The following is a 5,000-nucleotide window of genomic DNA, read 5'->3' as shown; positions in this document are numbered from 1 at the left end:
CGTTCGATTCCACGGGTTGACCTGGTGCCCGGGAGGGGACTCTGAAAATTTTTCAGCCCTTTCGACTCGGGGTTGACCTGGTGGCCGAGAGGGGACTCGCACGGCAGGCAAGCCGCCCTGGGCTCACCCTCCCCGGCCGCAGCGAGGGACTGCCACCCGGCCGACTGGATCGGGCCCCTGGAAGTCTGGAAAAAAGAATGGAACCTGACGCCTCCGAGGAGGGGGCGCCCAGGGAAGGAGGGAGATCCGGGTTGACCTGGTGACCGGACGGGAAAGAGGCCACCGGGCGTCCCCCCCCCTTAAAACCTAGGGGTTGACCTGGTGGCCGGAAAGCGAACCGGCCAGCAGGTGAACCCTTTCGATTCCACGGGTTGACCTGGTGGCCGGAAAGCGAACCGGCCAGCAGGTGAACCCGTTCGATTCCACGGGTTGACCTGGTGCCCGGGAGGGGACTCTGAAAATTTTTCAGCCCTTTCGACTCGGGGTTGACCTGGTGGCCGAGAGGGGACTCGCACGGCAGGCAAGCCGCCCTGGGCTGACCCTCCCCGGCCGCAGCGAGGGACTGCCTCCCGGCCGACAGGATCGGGCCCCTGGAAGTCTGGGGGGGGGGGAAATCGCCCCACGCCTCCGAGGAGGGCTGCCCGGGCGGGCCTGGCCCCGGAGCTCGAAAAAAAAAAAAGGATCGGGCCCACTAGAGACATGGACCAGGCCGCCCTGGGCTCACCCTCCCCGGCCGCAGCGAGGGACTGCCTCCCGGCCGACTGGATCGGGCCCCTGGAAGTCTGGAAAAAAGACTGGAACCTGACGCCTCCGAGGAGGGGGCGCCCAGGGAAGGAGGGAGATCCGGGTTGACCTGGTGACCGGACGGGAAAGAGGCCACCGGGCGTCCCCCCCCTTAAAACCTAGGGGTTGACCTGGTGGCCGGAAAGCGAACCGGCCAGCAGGTGAACCCTTTCGATTCCACGGGTTGACCTGGTGCCCGGGAAGCGAACCGGCCAGCAGGTGAACCCGTTCGATTCCACGGGTTGACCTGGTGCCCGGGAGGGGACTCTGAAAATTTTTCAGCCCTTTCGACTCGGGGTTGACCTGGTGGCCGAGAGGGGACTCGCACGGCAGGCAAGCCGCCCTGGGCTCACCCTCCCCGGCCGCAGCGAGGGACTGCCACCCGGCCGACTGGATCGGGCCCCTGGAAGTCTGGAAAAAAGAATGGAACCTGACGCCTCCGAGGAGGGGGCGCCCAGGGAAGGAGGGAGATCCGGGTTGACCTGGTGACCGGACGGGAAAGAGGCCACCGGGCGTCCCCCCCCCTTAAAACCTAGGGGTTGACCTGGTGGCCGGAAAGCGAACCGGCCAGCAGGTGAACCCTTTCGATTCCACGGGTTGACCTGGTGGCCGGAAAGCGAACCGGCCAGCAGGTGAACCCGTTCGATTCCACGGGTTGACCTGGTGCCCGGGAGGGGACTCTGAAAATTTTTCAGCCCTTTCGACTCGGGGTTGACCTGGTGGCCGAGAGGGGACTCGCACGGCAGGCAAGCCGCCCTGGGCTGACCCTCCCCGGCCGCAGCGAGGGACTGCCTCCCGGCCGACAGGATCGGGCCCCTGGAAGTCTGGGGGCGGGGGGAAATCGCCCCACGCCTCCGAGGAGGGCTGCCCGGGCGGGCCTGGCCCCGGAGCTCGAAAAAAAAAAAAAGGATCGGGCCCACTAGAGACATGGACCAGGCCGCCCTGGGCTCACCCTCCCCGGCCGCAGCGAGGGACTGCCTCCCGGCCGACTGGATCGGGCCCCTGGAAGTCTGGAAAAAAGACTGGAACCTGACGCCTCCGAGGAGGGGGCGCCCAGGGAAGGAGGGAGATCCGGGTTGACCTGGTGACCGGACGGGAAAGAGGCCACCGGGCGTCCCCCCCCTTAAAACCTAGGGGTTGACCTGGTGGCCGGAAAGCGAACCGGCCAGCAGGTGAACCCTTTCGATTCCACGGGTTGACCTGGTGCCCGGGAAGCGAACCGGCCAGCAGGTGAACCCGTTCGATTCCACGGGTTGACCTGGTGCCCGGGAGGGGACTCTGAAAATTTTTCAGCCCTTTCGACTCGGGGTTGACCTGGTGGCCGAGAGGGGACTCGCACGGCAGGCAAGCCGCCCTGGGCTCACCCTCCCCGGCCGCAGCGAGGGACTGCCACCCGGCCGACTGGATCGGGCCCCTGGAAGTCTGGAAAAAAGAATGGAACCTGACGCCTCCGAGGAGGGGGCGCCCAGGGAAGGAGGGAGATCCGGGTTGACCTGGTGACCGGACGGGAAAGAGGCCACCGGGCGTCCCCCCCCCTTAAAACCTAGGGGTTGACCTGGTGGCCGGAAAGCGAACCGGCCAGCAGGTGAACCCTTTCGATTCCACGGGTTGACCTGGTGGCCGGAAAGCGAACCGGCCAGCAGGTGAACCCGTTCGATTCCACGGGTTGACCTGGTGCCCGGGAGGGGACTCAGAAAATTTTTCAGCCCTTTCGACTCGGGGTTGACCTGGTGGCCGAGAGGGGACTCGCACGGCAGGCAAGCCGCCCTGGGCTGACCCTCCCCGGCCGCAGCGAGGGACTGCCTCCCGGCCGACAGGATCGGGCCCCTGGAAGTCTGGGGGCGGGGGGAAATCGCCCCACGCCTCCGAGGAGGGCTGCCCGGGCGGGCCTGGCCCCGGAGCTCGAAAAAAAAAAAAAGGATCGGGCCCACTAGAGACATGGACCAGGCCGCCCTGGGCTCACCCTCCCCGGCCGCAGCGAGGGACTGCCTCCCGGCCGACTGGATCGGGCCCCTGGAAGTCTGGGGGGGGGGGAAATGGAACCTGACGCCTCCGAGGAGGGGACGCCCAGGGAAGGAGGGAGATCCGGGTTGACCTGGTGACCGGACGGGAAAGAGGCCACCGGGCTTGCCCCCGTTAAAACCCCTAGGGGTTGACCTGGTGGCCGGAAAGCAAACCGGCCAGCAGGTGAACCCTTTCGATTCCACGGGTTGACCTGGTGCCCGGGAAGCGAACCGGCCAGCAGGTGAACCCGTCCGATTCCACGGGTTGACCTGGTGCCCGGGAGGGGACTCTGAAAATTTTTCAGCCCTTTCGACTCGGGGTTGACCTGGTGGCCGAGAGGGGCCTCGCACGGCAGGCAAGCCGCCCTGGGCTCACCCTCCCCGGCCGCAGCGAGGGACTGCCCCTCCCCACCCCCCGGCTGACAGGATCGGGCGCACTGGAAGTCTGGGACAGTATTTTCCCCGACGCCGGGGAGGGCGGGCGGAGGGGCTCTGGCGGCCAGCCCGGGCCCCGGAGCTCGAAAAGGAAAAAAGGACCGGGCCCGCGAGAGACGGGGGCCCTGCCGCAGGGGGGGGGGCAGTCCGACCGGGGCTCACCGTGCGGCAGGCCCGGGCGTCGGCAGGGGAAAGCGGGCGAGGAGGCGCGGGGCCGGGTGCCTACGGCCATACCGGACCGAACGCCCCCGATCCCGTCCGATCTCGGAAGGTAAACCGTCCCGGGCCTGGCTAGTACTTGGATGGGTGACCGCCTGGGAATCCCAGGTGCCGTAGGCAGCTTTTCCCGGTCCGAGTCAGCTCTCTCTCCTTTTCTGGGGGGGAAGGAGAGGGGGGGACGGGCCGGAAAGCCCCTCGTCGCTCCTGCCGAGTCGGAGGTCGCGGCCGCAGGTCACGGGTCTGGGCGCCTGGGGTCCGGCTCCCCACCCACCCGGCTTCCTCCGCGGAGGACCCCCCCCGGGGCCACCGAAGCCGCTGGGGGAGACCCCGGGCATGGGGCGGACTGGCCCGGACCCTCCCGGCCGCCGGCCCGCAGGTCCGCCCCGAATCCCCCCCCGCGGCCACCCAGGCCAGGCCTGGCCAGGCGGGACGGACGGCGGGTGTCCAGCGCCCAGCGGCTTCCTCCAGCGGGGACCCACGGACCCCAAAGCCGCAGGGGGAGGCCCCGGGCCCGGGACGGACTCGCTCGGACCCCCTGCGCCCGGCCGCCGGCCCGCGGGACCGCCCCGAATCCCCCCGCGGCCACCCAGGCCAGGCCTGGCCAGGCGGGACGGACGGCGGGTGTCCAGCGCCCAGCGGCTTCCTCCAGCGGGGACCCACGGACCCCAAAGCCGCAGGGGGAGGCCCCGGGCCCGGGACCGACTCGCTCGGCCCCCCCGCCTCCCCTGCGCCCGGCCCCCGGCCCGCGGGACCGCCCCGAATCCCCCCGCGGCCACCCAGGCCAGGCCTGGCCTGGCGGGACGGACGGCGGGTGTCCAGCTCCCAGTGGCTTCCTCCAGCGGGGACCCACGGACCCCAAAGCCGCAGGGGGAGGCCCCGGGCCCGGGACGGACTCGCTCGGCCCCCCCGCCTCCCCTGCGCCCGGCCCCCGGCCCGCGGGACCGCCCCGAATCCCCCCGCGGCCATCCAGGCCAGGCCTGGCCTGGCGGGCCGGTGTGCGGCTCCCCCGGGCTTCCTCCCCCGACGACCCGCGCCCCCCTGAGCCGCAGGCGGAGACCCCGGCCCCGGGGCGGACCGGCCCGGGCTCGCTCGAGCCCCCTGCGCCCGGCCCGCAGGACCGCCCCCCCGAATCCCCCGGGAGAGGCCCGGCCTGCACGCCACTGACGACCCGCGGCCCCCAAAGTCGCAGGAGGCGCCCCCCCCCCCCCCCGGTTAGCCCCGTCTCGCTCCGCGCCCCCCGCCCCTCGCTGCCGGGACCGGGCGCCGCCCCAGAGTCAGCCGCAGCCGGCCGGCCTGAGAGCTGCCCTCCTGTGGACGACGGTGAGTTTACCTTGATACTAACCGGCCGTCAGCCAGGTCAACCCCATTGCTAGACTGGGGTGGACCTGGTGGCCGAGTGGGGACTTGGAACATTTGACAGCTGCTTCCCGGGGCTTGACCGGTTGTCCTGAACGCCCCCCACCCCCAGCCCCAGCCCCCGGCTCCTGCTCCCCTCTCCCCAGCCTCGGTGCTCCGCTCCCTGCCTCGGAGGCTGCCTCTCTGCGGCGCCTGCATCGCCTC

At 70.6% G+C, this 5,000-nt stretch overlaps 1 non-coding gene across 1 annotated transcript; it reads left to right on the top strand.

The window, feature by feature from the left end:
* The first annotated feature begins 3,441 nt into the window (after positions 1-3,441).
* Positions 3,442-3,560, top strand: LOC135978024 (5S ribosomal RNA). Its single transcript, XR_010595454.1, has one exon. It is a non-coding gene; the product is annotated as a 5S ribosomal RNA (ribosomal RNA).
* Positions 3,561-5,000: the final 1,440 nt, after the last annotated feature.

This window comes from Chrysemys picta, unplaced genomic scaffold (assembly GCF_011386835.1).
Source record: "Chrysemys picta bellii isolate R12L10 unplaced genomic scaffold, ASM1138683v2 scaf100, whole genome shotgun sequence".
NCBI lineage: Eukaryota > Metazoa > Chordata > Testudines > Emydidae > Chrysemys > Chrysemys picta.
Note: the sequence above shows the minus strand (reverse complement) of the source record. Positions and strands in the feature narration are given on the sequence as shown.